This window comes from Silurus aristotelis (genome assembly GCF_946808225.1).
Source record: "Silurus aristotelis genome assembly, chromosome: 10".
Lineage (NCBI taxonomy): Eukaryota > Metazoa > Chordata > Actinopteri > Siluriformes > Siluridae > Silurus > Silurus aristotelis.
The window spans coordinates 20,793,991-20,807,892 of record NC_139583.1 but is presented as its reverse complement, the minus strand read 5'-3'; the positions used below and the strand labels follow the sequence as shown (position 1 = coordinate 20,807,892).

Below are 13,902 nucleotides of genomic sequence, written 5' to 3'. Positions count from 1 at the left end.
ACAACAATTTTCATGACATGCCACAGATTTGACACATTTTTTTAAACATATATTTTTTACCCAAAATACAGATGTCTGGCTAACTGGAACAAATTCTCCTCAATAATTTTCTTAAAATTGGTTCCATCCATATTGCATGTGTTAGCAACAATCTTTCCATTTCCTCCTGTTAATGAAATAGCAAACCTTAAGCATGATGAATGATTTTAACTGGGTACTGGCCTGTATTTGGTTTGTGCCCAAATTTAGGCTTTGGGCCAATGGCTCAAGTTATTGATTTCTCATCAGACAACAAATTCATGATTTTCTAACATTCCTATTTATTCCCTTTTCCCTTCTCTCTCATGCAGACTGGATCTGTGAAGCAGTGGTGGTTTGCATAGGTTGCATATTTCTGTAGCGATTTATATCCTAGTATATCTTAGCAATGATTTTTTGAAAACCTTTTGGACAATTTGGATGCAATGTGAATATTTAGTTTGTATGTGCACAATAAATGCAGACCATAAAAGGAAAGAAAGGAAGATTCTTGTCACCCCACAGACACATCTGTGTCACAGAACTGAACTGAAACTCACGCACACACACACACAACTGTGTGACTGATCTGCACAACCCGGACTCTTTCTATTATCTCTCCATTCTTCTAACACGCTACAATCCTCCCTGAGATCTCAAAACTCCGGACTTTTAGTAGATCCTAGAATAGCAAAGTCCACTAAAGGTGGTAGAGCATTCTCACATTTAGCTCCTAAACTGTGGAATAGTCTTCCTGACATTTTATGAGTTGCTCAGTAGCTCCTAGTTTTATAACCACAAATGTAGTGTGTAAAAGACTGTAGAAAGAACATTACTCATAATCTTACACTCCAGTGCTCATGTTAGTTCTCTCTCTCCAGTGTTCTGTATTGTTTAAATATTTATGATCCCACACTTGATGTCACCCAAATGAGGATGGGTTCCCCTTTTGAGTCTGGTTCCTCTCAAGGTTTCTTCCTCATAACATCTAAGGGAGTTTTTCCTTGCCACAGTCGCCATGGCTGCTCAACAGGGATAAATGCACACCATTCACCTTAACTCTTAAAATTCTGTAAAGCTGCTTTGAGACAATGTCTGTTGTAAAAATCACTATGGAAATAAACTTGACTTGACTTGACTTGACTTGTCTTGATCTTTTTTTGATTGCTGCTATTGATTTTTTGCACAACATTTTGTTAAAATTTTCGTTACTTACAATGTTCACATGTACAATGTTTCACACACCGCAGTGTGCAATATACAACATGTTTACTGTCGGCGCTTTTTTGTGTTTTGTGTATTTGTTTTACTTTGTCTTGTGTTGTCTTGCACTGTCTTGTGTTGTCTTTGCAATGTTTGCACCAGGTTGCACACGATGCACTTTATGTTGCGAGGACACTTACTAGTCCTTAGCCCTGTGTTTTCTGTAATTGTTGTTTTATGTAGCACCAGGGTTCAGGAGGAACGTTGTTTCATTTCATTGAATAATGCATCAGCTATATATGGTTGAAATGACAATAAAAGCTTCTTGACTTGACTTGAATTGACTTGACTTGACATGAGTCACGACTGAAAGTGTCACACAAAACACAAAGTGTTTACTATTGTATGTAATGCAGAAGAACCAGCTTAAATGTAGGTGGGTTCAATCATGATTAGCATGTTGTCCTGTTTACTTGCATATTATGTTGGTGTGTGTGGTTTTTGTTTGTTGGTTGTTTGGTTTAAAAAAACTGCACTCCCTCTATTGTGCATGAAGGGTTGTGGTGGCTTAGTGGTGAAACATTGGACTGTGGATTGGAAGGTCATAAATTTCAGTATTACCAAGCTGCTCCTGGTTAAGGGTATCTGGGAAATCTGGGAAATGCCATACATTTAAATTTGGTGCAAAATTTGGTGCAAAGTTGCTCTTTATGAGGGTGTCTGGGAAATGCCATAAATGTTGGTGCAAGATTGCTATACACAAATCTCTCAAGCATTCTTATTTTTTTTTAAATAAACACACTCATGCATTTTCTACAAAACACACTATAACATGAGAATGTTCCCTCAATTGTAAATTTGTTGTCTTGCTACATGCCTTTCTTTCATGTCTTCCTGTCTCCTACACTCCACATATAGGCTCTAAATGTGCATGATTATGGTCTTAGAAAATTAATTTTCCATTCCTTTTTTTCATCAGGAACTTCAGATTTTTCACTATTACTTTAAGTTTTCCTGCTATATCCTGCTTTAAGTTTACTATATTATTATGTGCTTATTTTAATCTTGACGGTTTGACCTACGTCCCAATCAGCCCAGACAAGAAATTAAAGAGCCTTGCTGTGTCCCATTTATTCAGACTTCATTTGCTTCTTATGACAGAAAGTCTGCTTTTTAACCATTACACTTGTCTGCAATCCAGTCAAGACATTTTTAACACAGCAATTAAATTCTGTGATGGTTAAAATTTGACCTGAAATATGTTTGGGAAATAGTATGCACAAACCAAATCCTACATACAGTTATATATTTACTGTTGAGTCCAAAAGTCCACAAATACAAAACATGCTATTGCATTTGCATCCTTTCTCTGCTTGTATTGTTCTGCACTCTCTTACTAATCGTCCCATACCTGTCGAGATTTACCTCTGAAATGCAAATCTTACAGCATATCTCACAAACACGCATGCACACATCTTTTTTATATAAATTAATCAGAAAAAAAAAATACATAGTCCACAATGACAACAAAAAAAGAAAAGAAAGCATCTGGAGAATAATTGTTCTTTCATATGCAACTTAAGGTTCTAAAGGTTGGCTATCACCCATCTCTATATAACAGTTAGGATGACAGTAAAGATTTTCTTGTCTCTTGGAATTGCTCTGTGTTTGCAGCCTGGTCCTGGAGAATTACATTTCATTCCAGTGTAATCTTGTATATAGATACAGTATACATTGATTTATTTTTTTTATTCAGCAATGTTAAATGAACCTGACAGGCATAACACGGTAAACAATTAGTTTCATGTTGATACTGATTATTCCAGTAACAGTAACCTATATATCAATGCAGTGCAAACAATTTTCACTTCAGCCAAGCACAACTATTGTTTTGGTTTGTGGGCCTCAGGTGCTCATACTGAAAATGTATTAAAGCTGTTTGTATTGAACAGGACATGAACATGTCTCTAGACACGATTTGGAAATATAGGTACATCTCAAGTTTAATGGCTGTATAGCCAATTGTAATATATTGACCTATAAAATCTCACATGTTATTTTTTGCCTGCTGTATGCCTCATTGCAACCCAGCCATTAGGGGGGCACAAGCCAGTGTACTCTTAGTGCCGGTCCCAAGCCCGGGTAAATGGGGAGGGTTGCGTTAGGAAGGGCATCCAGCGTAAAACATGTGCCAAATCAAATATGCGGATCACAAATGAGAATTTCATACCGGATCGGTCGAGGCCCGGGTTAACAACGACCGCCACAGGTATCGTTAGCCGACAGGGTACCGGTGGAAATTGGGCTACTGTTGGCCGAAGGAGGAGAAGGAGAGGAGGAAGGCGTCTACAGAGACGGCAGAAAAAGGAGCAGTGTAGGAGAGTAGAGGTTCGGGTTGGTACTTTAAATGTTGGTACTATGACGGGTAAAGGGAGAGAGATAGCTGATATGATGGAGAGGAGAAAGGTAGATGTGTTGTGTGTTCAGGAGACCAAGTGGAAAGGGAGTAAGGCCAGGAACATTGGAGGTGGGTTTAAACTGTTTTATCATGGTGTGGATGGGAAGAGAAATGGTGTAGGGGTGATTCTGAAGGAAGAGTACAGTAAGAGTGTAGTGGAGGTGAAGAGAGTTTCTGATAGGGTGATGATCGTGAAGGTGGAAGTTGAAGGGATGATGATAAATGTCATCAGTGCCTATGCTCCACAAGTTGGCTGTGAGATGGAGGAGAAGGAAAGATTCTGGAGTGAATTAGATGAAGTGGTAGATGGTGTACCTAGGAAAGAACGATTGGTGATTGGGGCAGACTTTAATGGGCATGTAGGTGAAGGGAACAGAGGTGATGAGGAGGTGATGGGTAGGTATGGTTTTAAGGAGAGGAATGTGGAAGGGCAGATGGTGGTAGATTTTGCTAAAAGGATGGAAATGGCAGTGGTGAACACGTATTTTAAGAAGAAGGAGGATCATAGGGTGACGTATAAGAGTGGAGGAAGGTGCACACAGGTGGATTATCTTCTGTGTAGGAGATGCAACCTGAAGGAGATTGGAGACTGTAAGGTGTTGGCGGGGGACAGTGTAGCTAGACAGCATCGAATGGTGGTCTGTAGGATGGTTTTGGAGGCGAAGAAGAAGAGGAGGAAAGTAAGGTTGGAAAGAAGAATAAGATGGTGGAAACTGAAGGAGGAAGAGTGTAGTGTGAGGTTCAGGGAAGAGGTCAGACAGGGGCTTGGTGGTGGTGAAGAGGTGCCGGATGATTGGGCAACTACTGCAGGAGTGATGAGGGAGGCAGCTAGAAAAGTACTTGGTGTGACATCTGGAAATAGAAAGCAAGACAAGGAGACGTGGTGGTGGAATGAGGAAGTGCAGGAGAGCATTAGGGGAAAGAGATTGGCAAAACAGAAGTGGGATCGACAGAGTGATGAGAAAAGTAGGCAGGAGTACAAGGAGATGCGGCAGCAGGTTAAAAGGGATGTGGCGAAAGCCAAGGAAAAGGCATATGAGGAACTGTATAAGAGGTTGGACACTAAGGAAGGAGAAAAGGATTTATACCGATTGGCCAAGCAGAGGGACCGAGCTGGGAAGGATGTACTGCAAGTTAGAGCAATAAAGGATGGAGAGGGAAATGTGTTGACTAGTGAGGAGAGTGTGTTGAGAAGATGGAGGGAGTATTTTGAGCAGCTGATGAATGAGGAAAATCAGAGAGAGAGAAGGTTGGAGGATGTGGAGTTGGTGAAGCAGGATGTAGATAGGATTAGTAAGGAGGAAGTGAGAGCAGCGATTAAGAGGATGAAGAATGGAAAGTCGGTTGGACCAGATGACATACCGGTAGAAGCGTGGAGATGTTTAGGAGAGATGGCAGTGGAGTTTTTAACCAGATTGTTTAACAGGATTCTGGAAGGGGAGAGGATGCCTGAGGAATGGAGAAGGAGTGTGCTGGTACCGATCTTTAAGCATAAGGGAGATGTGCAAACCTGCAGTAACTACAGGGGAATTAAGTTGATCAGTCACACCATGAAGTTATGGGAAAGAGTAGTGGAAGCCAGGCTGAGAGAAGAGGTGACCATCTGTGAGCAACAGTATGGTTTCATGCCGAGGAAGAGCACCACAGATGCCTTATTTGCTTTGAGGATGTTGATGGAGAAGTATAGAGAAGGACAGAAGGAGCTGCATTGTGTATTTGTGGATTTAGAGAAAGCGTACGACAGGGTGCCGAGAGAGGAGTTGTGGTATTGTATGAGGAAGTCAGGTGTGTCAGAGAAGTATTTGAGGGTGGTGCAGGACATGTATGAGGACAGTGTGACGGCAGTAAAGTGTGCAGTAGGTACGACAGACTGGTTCGGGGTGAAGGTTGGACTACATCAAGGATCGGCCCTGAGCCCTTTCCTGTTTGCAGTGGTGATGGACAGGTTGACGGACGAGGTCAGACAGGAGTCTCCCTGGACTATGATGTTTGCAGATGATATTGTGATTTGTGGTGAGAGTAGAGAGCAGGTTGAGAAGAGCCTGGAGAGGTGGAGATATGCGCTGGAGAGAAGGGGAATGAAAGTCAGTAGGAGTAAGACAGAGTACATGTGTGTGAATGAGAGGGAGGGCAGTGGAGTGATGCGGTTGCAGGGTGAAGAGGTGAAGAAGGTGGAGGAGTTCAGGTACCTGGGGTCAACAGTGCAAAGTAATGGAGAGTGTGTTAGGGAAGTAAAGAAAAGAGTGCAGGCAGGGTGGAGTGGGTGGAGAAGAGTGACAGGAGTGATTTGTGATAGTAGGGTATCTGCAAAAATGAAAGGGAAAGTTTATAGGACTGTGGTGAGACCTGCGATGTTGTATGGATTAGAGACAGTGGCATTGAGTAAAAGACAGGAGGTGGAGCTGGAGGTAGCAGAGCTGAAGATGTTGAGGTTTTCGTTGGGAGTGACGAGGATGGACAAGATTAGAAATGAGTTTATTAGAGGGACAGCACATGTAGGATGTTGTGGTGACAAGGTGAGGGAGGCGAGATTGAGATGGTTTGGACATGTGCAGAGAAGGGACATGAATTATATTGGTAGAAAAATGCTGAAGATGGAGCCACCAGGTAGGAGGAAAAGAGGAAGGCCAAGGAGGAGGTTCATGGATGTGGTGAGGGAAGACATGCAGGTAGTTGGTGTAAAAGAGGCAGATGTAGAGGACAGGGTGGTATGGAGACGGATGATCCGCTGTGGCGACCCCTAATGGGAGCAGCCGAAAGAAGAAGAAGAAGAAGAAGAAGTATGCCTCATTGCATAGCAAATAGAGCTATGCATAACTAAAATCAGACATGTTCCTCTGTTTCTGCAATCCATCTGTATGCTTTCACTGAAATGATTTTGGTTTCAGAATTGCTCATTTTTCATTGAATCAATTTTATGAAATATTATACTATTAATTTTAATAGTAAAATTTTTACTGAAATTATATTAATAGACCGCAATAAAAAAAAAAATGATCATCAATCATTCATTCATCTTCTGTAACTACTTTATCATGGTCTGGGCTGCGATGGATCCAGAGACAATTCCTCCAACACTGAGCACAGGTTAAATTAAGTTTAACTTTGTCAACTTTGTAAAAGTACAGCGACAATAAAATGAAGTTACCAAGATTTTAACAATGTTACTACTAAGACAGTGGTATCTGGACAGCACAAGGCTCAGTCTCCCAGATATATATATATATATATATATATATATATATATATATATATAGATATATAGATAGATAGATAGATAGATAGATAGATAGATAGACAGACAGACAGACAGACAGACAGACAGACAGACAGACAGACAGACAGACAGACAGATAGATAGATAGATAGATAGATTTTTTCTGAAATCACCATTGCTCATGGCAAAACGCAACAAAAAAGCAAATGTAGTGTTATAACTAGACATTTTCCCCAAAACGTTCTTGTAAACCGGTAACAACTTTTCCATGAGCTAGTACTGGATCACAATCTGGATTTTGGGGACCTCTGAACTAATTAATTTGGAACATAGCAGGTGGTCACAAATGTGCACAAATAGTGCATTTATTTTATTATGATTACATTGTAATAAATATGCGGGTTCCCTGGTGGTCTAGTGGTTAGGATGCGGCGCTCTTACCGCTGCGGCCCGGGTTCGATTCCCAGTCAGGAAACCAAACCCAGCCATTAGGGTTGCACAAGCCAGTGCACTCTTAGTGCCGGTCCCAAGCCTAGATAAATGGGGAGGGTTGCGTTAGGAAGAGCATCCAGTGTAAAAACGTGCCAATTCGAACATGCGGTTCACGAATACGGATAATCCACTGTGGCGACCCCTGATGGGAGAAGCCAAAAGAAAGTTACACTGTAATAGATATGCAATTACACATTTCAGCTGTATATAAAATACTAGTCACTTTGTATTTTTACATTTTTGTATGTCACTTTGTAATTTCACAGTGTATATCTATTAATTCTGTGTATCTAGAAAGTCACTGACAATGATTCTTCTTGTTACGTGATTCATTTTCAGTGGAAAAATTATTCTTCACACCTTTATTAAAATCACACATATTTAGAAATATATATATATCCCAGCATTAAAATTATATAGCAACTAAAAACAGATAAAAATGTTTGGTGGGCAGTAAACTAACAAACAAACAAGTGCTATTCCATGTACTGATTGTATATTGTGTTTTTTGGTGTATTGTTGTTTTGGACCAAATATAGCTTTATCCACATAGGGTTTGTCAAAGATTTATGTCTGACATTTTTTAGGACCACTACCCCATAGCCTAAATTTGTAATCAGTATTTTTAGATATTCTTGCAGCACCTTTAATATTGTTGTAGGTCTCTTTGCATCCTTACTTATATGTATATTGTCTTTTTTGTCAATTTGCAGGAAGATCCTGTTCTTGGTAATGTCACTTTGATGCCCCATTTTCTCTCATTTTGATAGCCTTTATGTGTCATGGTAATCCCATCTGAAGTTTTGTCTTTTGTGCCTGTCTTCTTCTCCTTCTTCTCTCAGCAGTGAGATTCTGCACATTCTTTAGTATCTTTGTGAGGATCGTGGCTTTTGCATTCACATTAATCCAAGATGATGTCAAGAAAAATCCTGAAGAAACAGCTTATTTTTTTAAAGGATAAACAGCATCAATTAATTGTTGACAGGAACTTACATTACACTTTTTACACTAATTACTTTTCAACTAAAGTTTCATTGTGATTGGCAGCATCTGAGCATAGATACATGCCATTACTTGAACTTTTTGATTTCTGTTTCACCATTATTTACTAATTTTCAGTTTCTTTTAAATAAGTTGAATTTTAACAGGAGTGTGAAGACATTTGATATCCACTGTCATTTTTTTTCTACTGGATAGTGTTGATGCTCACTAGCCTTGCTTACTCCAATTTGATTTTTACATATGCTGAGCATATCGAATTGCATGACATAGTATACTGGTATTTACATGATCAACTATTTATACTAAATATAAACTAGATTATCTGACTTTAATATAAAAAGAATTCCTGATTTACATTTTCATAATCTCTTTCGGTCTTCATGCCTACAATAGATATAATGAGATCTTTGATTTATCCAAGACTTGATTTTCTGAAAAGCTTTGAAGCACAAAGATCATTGTTTAGTGGAAGAGCATCCATCACATTTAACATGTTTTATTCTGGTTAAGAATGTCTTAACTTTGTGATAATTTTGGTTTTGTGAAAAGGTTTTGCCATGTATCTTGCTCATTAGAGACTGAAAAACCCAAAATATTTTTGACACTTATTTAACTTCTACTCCAACTTTTTTATTGTGTATAGTGGTTCTGCGTCTTTTCCATAAATTTGTTTCAGACAGTAACACTGATCAATCTTTTCAGGACATCCAATTTACTCATAAACTTGGGTATAGCTGATGAATCTATACACCCTCATGGTGGTATGAATAAAAATGTTGCATGACCGTTGAATGACTGCTGACATTCTTTTCAAATGATGTTTTAAATCAAACTCTATAGAGATAATGAATGAATGATGCTAAATTAGATGCTGAACTTCCATGTTTATCTTGTCTTTTCTCTGTTTTGGCACAGCATATATAAAACAGTGTCAACCAAAGAAAAAACATCAAGTACTGTCAATAATCTGCTGATTAGTCAAGGATGCTGAAGGGAGCACCCCACAATCCTTTGCACTACATGGGGGCTTTTCTTCTTTGATGAATCTGAATGTGTCATTTGGCATTGCAAATGTTAAACTTGAAGCTTAGTGTGTAATCACTTTTCTCATCAAATACTTTGATTAGGTGACAGGATGAAGAGGATATGAACATATTGTGAATGAGAGATTATTAACAAACATGGTCATCAGCAAAGGTTTTGTATCCCTTTGGTCCATTGGTTTAAGATGGAAAAAATTAGTTTTAGTGGTGAGCTAATTAAAAGTGAGTAATTTTTTACCTAAATAGAGCAAGGATTTAGTTCTTAGCTGTGCTCAAAGTACACAGCTGTTGTCAGATTAACACTGCAGACTTTTTCCAGTCCTTTTCCAGTAGGTTTCAAGAAATCCCTGTGTATTCATTTATATCCCTGTGTGTATTCCTATACACACATATTTAAATTGTATTGATTCAGAGGTACTGAGGTACTTAACACCAATGACAATTGCAATCTGCCTCACCACTGCCAAGAGCAGGCTCTGCAACCTAGACATAACAGCATAAAGAGCAAACATGCAACTTTAGGGTGTTTCTTCCTGAATTGACATTGCTTCAAATATATTTTGAACCAGAACAGAGGAAATTAATTATAAACATGGAAGTTAATTTAATTTCAAGCGAACTTTTAGCAAACAGTTATTCAACATTTTACCCTTATATACCACTATGAAGGATGTGGATCAAAGAGTTACCAAACCCACAAAAGACAAACCTTTGAAAACAAACTTTTATCAAGAGGAAATTGGAGAGTCAATACCAGGGACGGTCATGAAAAAGAATAGCTTTACAAGCCTTCACAAACGTAGTTTGGAGAAGCTATGCATATCGTAAGTCGGGATACTCAACTAAAATCTTAAATCTGCTCTCCTCTACTGATCATAGACATAGAAAGGATCATCAACCACCATAACTCTACACGTGTTTGTCAACCATAGTCTACAAAATATCCTAGGGGTGAAATTGGCTAATATCATCAGCAACATGAAATTTTGGCAGTGGACCAACCAGCAACACATACAGTGCCTTGCGAAAGTATTCGGCCCCCTTAAACTTTGCGACCTTTTGCCACATTTCAGGCTTCAAACATAAAGATATGAAACTGTAATTTTTTGTGAAGAATCAACAACAAGTGGGACACAATCATGAAGTGGAACGAAATTTATTGGATATTTCAAACTTTTTTAACAAATAAAAAACTAAAAAATTGGGCGTGCAAAATTATTCAGCCCCCTTAAGTTAATACTTTGTAGCGCCACCTTTTGCTGCGATTACAGCTGTAAGTCGCTTGGGGTATGTCTCTATCAGTTTTGCACATCGAGAGACTGAAAATTTTGCCCATTCCTCCTTGTAAAACAGCTCGAGCTCAGTGAGGTTGGATGGAGAGCATTTGTGAACAGCAGTTTTCAGTTCTTTCCACAGATTCTCGATTGGATTGGGGTCTGGACTTTGCCTTGGCCATTGTAACACCTGGATATGTTTATTTGTGAACCATTCCATTGTAGATTTTGCTTTATGTTTTGGATCATTGTCTTGTTGGAAGACAAATCTCTGTCCCAGTCTCAGGTCTTTTGCGGACTCCATCAGGTTTTCTTCCAGAATGGTCCTGTATTTGGCTCCATCCATCTTCCCATCAAGTTTAACCATCTTCCCTGTCCCTGCTGAAGAAAAGCAGGTCCAAACCATGGTACTGCCACCACCATGTTTGAGAGTGGGGATGGTGTGTTCAGGGTGATGAGCTGTGTTGCTTTTACGCCAAACATAACGTTTTGCATTGTTGCCAAAAAGTTCGATTTTGGTTTCATCTGACCAGAGCACCTTCTTCCACATGTTTGGTGTGTCTCCCAGGTGGCTTGTGGCAAACTTTAAACAACACTTTTTATGGATATCTTTAAGAAATTGCTTTCTCCTTGCCACTCTTCCATAAAGGCCAGATTTGTGCAGTATACGACTGATTGTTGTCCTATGGACAGAGTCTCCCACCTCAGCTGTAGATCTCTGCAGTTTATCCAGTGTGATCATGGGCCTCTTGGCTGCATCTCTGATCAGTCTTCTCCTTGTATGAGCTGAAAGTTTAGAGGGACGGCCAGGTCTTGGTAGATTTGCAGTGGTCTGATACTCCTTCCATTTCAATATTATCGCTTGCACAGTGCTCCTTGGGATGTTTAAAGCTTGGGAAATCTTTTTGTATCCAAATCCGGCTTTAAACTTCTCCACAACAGTATCTCGGACCTGCCTGGTGTGTTCCTTGTTCTTTATGATGCTCTCTGCGCTTTAAACAGACCTCTGAGACTATCACAGTGCAGGTGCATTTATACGGAGACTTGATTACACACAGGTGGATTCTATTTATCATCATTAGTCATTTAGGTCAACATTGGATCATTCAGAGATCCTCACTGAACTTCTGGAGAGAGTTTGCTGCACTGAAAGTAAAGGGGCTGAATAATTTTGCACGCCCAATTTTTCAGTTTTTTATTTTTATTTTATTTGTTAAAAAAGTTTGAAATATCCAATAAATTTCGTTCCACTTCATGATTGTGTCCCACTTGTTGTTGATTCTTCACAAAAAATTACAGTTTCATATCTTTATGTTTGAAGCCTGAAATGTGGCAAAAGGTTGCAAAGTTCAAGGGGGCCGAATACTTTCACAAGGCACTGTCAAGGCACCCAATCAAGGCTTTAAGATGGAAATGGATATGCCACACATTGAGAAAAAAATAACTTTAACTTTACAAAATAAGATTCAGAGTAAAATCCCAAAGGAGAATAGAAAAAGGAAGCCCAAAGAACACTGGCAGGGGATTAACAGCAGACCTGTGAAATTACATTTACTTATATGGCACATTTGTATTTACTTACAGTATATTGAATTATGAATAACCCAGCCATTAGGGGGGCACAAGCCAGTGTACTCTTAGTGCCGGTCCCAAGCCCGGGTAAATGGGAAGGGTTGCGTTAGGAAGGGCATCCAGCGTAAAACATGTGCCAAATCAAATATGCGGATCACAAATGAGAATTTCATACCGGATCGGTCGAGGCCCGGGTTAACAACGACCGCCACAGTTATCGTTAGCCGACAGGGTACCGGTGGAAATTGGGCTACTGTTGGCCGAAGGAGGAGAAGGAGAGGAGGAAGGCGTCTACAGAGACGGCAGGAAAAGGAGCAGTGTAGGAGAGTAGAGGTTCGGGTTGGTACTTTAAAGGTTGGTACTATGACGGGTAAAGGGAGAGAGATAGCTGATATGATGGAGAGGAGAAAGGTAGATGTGTTGTGTGTTCAGGAGACCAAGTGGAAAGGGAGTAAGGCCAGGAACATTGGAGGTGGGTTTAAACTGTTTTATCATGGTGTGGATGGGAAGAGAAATGGTGTAGGGGTGATTCTGAAGGAAGCGTACAGTAAGAGTGTAGTGGAGGTGAAGAGAGTTTCTGATAGGGTGATGATCGTGAAGGTGGAAGTTGAAGGGATGATGATAAATGTCATCAGTGCCTATGCTCCACAAGTTGGCTGTGAGATGGAGGAGAAAGAAAGATTCTGGAGTGAATTAGATGAAGTGGTAGATGGTGTACCTAGGAAAGAACGATTGGTGATTGGGGCAGACTTTAATGGGCATGTAGGTGAAGGGAACAGAGGTGATGAGGAGGTGATGGGTAGGTATGGTATTAAGGAGAGGAATGTGGAAGGGCAGATGGTGGTAGATTTTGCTAAAAGTATGGAAATGGCAGTGGTGAACACGTATTTTAAGAAGAAGGAGGATCATAGGGTGACGTATAAGAGTGGAGGAAGGTGCACACAGGTGGATTATCTTCTGTGTAGGAGATGCAACCTGAAGGAGATTGGAGACTGTAAGGTGTTGGCAGGGGACAGTGTAGCTAGACAGCATCGGATGGTGGTCTGTAGGATGGTTTTGGAGGCGAAGAAGAAGAGGAGGAAAGTAAGGTTTGAAAGAAGAATAAGATGGTGGAAACTGAAGGAGGAAGAGTGTAGTGTGAGGTTCAGGGAAGAGGTCAGACAGGGGCTTGGTGGTGGTGAAGAGGTGCCGGATGATTGGGCAACTACTGCAGGAGTGATGAGGGAGGCAGCTAGAAAAGTACTTGGTGTGACATCTGGAAATAGAAAGCAAGACAAGGAGACGTGGTGGTGGAATGAGGAAGTGCAGAAGAGCATTAGGGGAAAGAGGTTGGCAAAACAGAAGTGGGATCGACAGAGTGATGAGAAAAGTAGGCAGAAATACAAGGAGATGCGGCAGCAGGTTAAAAGGGATGTGGCGAAAGCCAAGGAAAAGGCATATGAGGAACTGTATAAGAGGTTGGACACTAAGGAAGGAGAAAAGGATTTATACCGATTGGCCAAGCAGAGGGACCGAGCTGGGAAGGATGTACTGCAAGTTAGAGCAATAAAGGATGGAGAGGGAAATGTGTTGACTAGTGAGGAGAGTGTGTTGAGAAGATGGAGGGAGTATTTTGAGCAGCTG

The 13,902-nt window shown here is 40.2% G+C and overlaps 1 protein-coding gene and 1 long non-coding RNA gene across 2 annotated transcripts in view; one reads left to right on the top strand and one right to left on the bottom strand.

The window, feature by feature from the left end:
• LOC310732386 (SH3 and multiple ankyrin repeat domains protein 2-like) overlaps positions 1-13,902 on the bottom strand; it is a 125,631-nt gene that overhangs the window by 85,256 nt on the left and 26,473 nt on the right. The window lies entirely within an intron of this gene.
• The window catches only part of LOC310732591, a 34,432-nt gene that overhangs the window by 897 nt on the left and 19,633 nt on the right, over positions 1-13,902 (top strand). The window lies entirely within an intron of this gene.